The 2,219-nt window shown below is 42.9% G+C and overlaps 1 long non-coding RNA gene across 1 annotated transcript; it reads right to left on the bottom strand.

The window, feature by feature from the left end:
• Nucleotides 1-700: 700 nt before the first annotated feature.
• LOC139650125 (uncharacterized) lies at nt 701-2,219 on the bottom strand. The gene is made up of 2 exons (XR_011695634.1): nt 1,799-2,219; nt 701-1,765 (listed from the first exon to the last, which is right to left on the bottom strand). It is a non-coding gene; the product is annotated as an uncharacterized lncRNA (long non-coding RNA).

The following is a 2,219-nucleotide window of genomic DNA, read 5'->3' on the forward strand; positions in this document are numbered from 1 at the left end:
CAGTGATATTTCACAGGAAGCTCCTGGAGGGAAAAAACACCTGAACTCACCTCTGAACAACGTTTTTATTTGCAGAATCGAGTTTAAAACCTTTTGCTGACATATATACATGTTGGTGATTTGAAATTCATTCAAGTAATATCAAAGTGTTCAAACTGGCTAACTGTGTCACAACATGGTTAACTTTACTACAGTCTGGCTAACTTTACCGCAGCTTGGCTAACTTTACCGCAGCTTGGCTAACTTTACCGCAGCTTGGCTAACTTTACCACAGTCTGGCTATCTTTACCGCAGCTTGGCTAACTTTACCGCAGACTGGCTAGCTCTATCACAGCCTGGCTAACTTTACCTCAGTTTGGCTAACTCTATCACAGCCTGGCTAACTTTACCTCAGTTTGGCTAACTCTATCACAGCCTGGCTAACTTTACCTCAGTTTGGCTAACTCTATCACAGCCTGGCTAACTTTACCTCAGTTTGGCTAACTCTATCACAGCCTGGCTAACTTTACCTCAGTTTGGCTAACTCTATCACAGCCTGGCTAACTTTACCTCAGTTTGGCTAACTCTATCACAGCCTGGCTAACTTTCCCACAGCCTACTGTACAGCCTACATAGAGACGTTGCAATATACAAGTTAGATGATGTTCCGCACACTTAAGTACAGTGTGAACCCAGAATAATCAAACAAAGACTAGAGCAGTGACTTTAAAGCCAACATTTAATGAAGCATAAAAAGGTTAAGCACCAGTATTGACATACATAGACATTATATATACACACACATCAGTAACAGTCATTTACAGCTGCATATATGATCATTTACATGTGTAAAGTTGGTACCATTGGGCGAGTGGAGGGCAGCTTGTTGGTTAAAAATTAGATTGGGGTCAATTCACTTTCGGTTGAAGATTTTGGTTGTTGCTCACACCAGAGGCCAAATGTAAACCAAAATGGCCGCCCCACCAAGTGACAGCAGACACAAACTGAAGCTCTTGACAGAAAGACAGTGTGTGACAGCTGGACAGTTTTCAAAGGCTTTTAAAGCTTTAAAAGAGCTATTTATATCTGTAACATGTAAACACTGGACTGAAATAGATACAAAGGGCTTAGAAAGCTTCCAGCAACTTTTTTCCGACCTGCACGCCAAACTCCAAGAATGTCTTGGGATAAACCCACAGATGATGCGGTCAAAACATCTGAAAGGTCCTGTTATCCAGTTTATGATGGAATAAATTACTCGGCTCTTTGTAAATTAAATGCATTGATGATTTTAATTGATGAAATAAAAAGTTAATTGACCTCAGTCCTGGTTTAAATGCTGTAGTAATAGGTTACCGTGGCAACAGCAGTTGAAGTATTCAAAAAACACATCAGACTTGGTCTGCCGCTCTGCACCGCTCCACCTCCAAACAGTACCATGTGTGGTGTCCATTATGTACCAAGCAAATATATTAGGTTTTAAATAGCTTTCATCAAAAACAACTTAAACCGGGACCCTTTAATAAAAAGAGAAGCATTTACAGATATGAGCGTGCCGTGTGTGGTGCGCTTTAAAGGGCAAAGGTCAAATGATAATAAATACAAAACAAGGCTACATACAAACAGCAGAACAGCTGGTTCTGCAGGCGCCGTCTGTCCTGTCCGTTTGTCTCAAAGTGCAGGGAAATAAGGAGATTACTGCAGGGTCTCAGACCTGCAACCTCACAACCCTCGTTAGGACCCTCCGAAGAACCTCCAAAGAACCTCTGAAGAACCTCCAAAGAACCTCTGAAGAACCTCCGAAGAACCTCTGAAGAACCTCTGAAGAACCTCTGAAGAACCCTATTAAAGTACCACTTCTACCAGACAGCTGGGAACACGGTCCTAACAAGAAAACTGATTCCTCCTTTCAGTTCCTACTGACAGCCGTGTTTACATCACTCAGCCTAGGCACTTGTTGGGCCGAGAGACACAGAGAGAGAGAGAGAGAGAGAGAGAGAGAGAGAGAGAGAGAGAGAGAGAGAGAGAGACAGACAACTAGAGAGAGCGACAGAGAGAGAGAGAGAGAGACACAAGACAGACAGAGAGAGAGAGAGGCCAATTTGATTGGCTCTGCCTGAACTCCAAACCAACCCTTCACCCCTTTATGTCTGGATTCCCAAAAAGCATCTCAGAACTGACTTCATCCTTCAACCCCAACTCTGCAAGTCAGTAAAGGCTTGTCGGTAACCATGGGTTAC

The sequence above is a fragment of the Centroberyx affinis genome, unplaced genomic scaffold (genome assembly GCF_046629955.1).
Source record: "Centroberyx affinis isolate AG114_WGS23_722 - 3 ecotype Tasmania unplaced genomic scaffold, CSIRO-AGI_Caff_v1 ptg001443l_1, whole genome shotgun sequence".
Lineage (NCBI taxonomy): Eukaryota > Metazoa > Chordata > Actinopteri > Beryciformes > Berycidae > Centroberyx > Centroberyx affinis.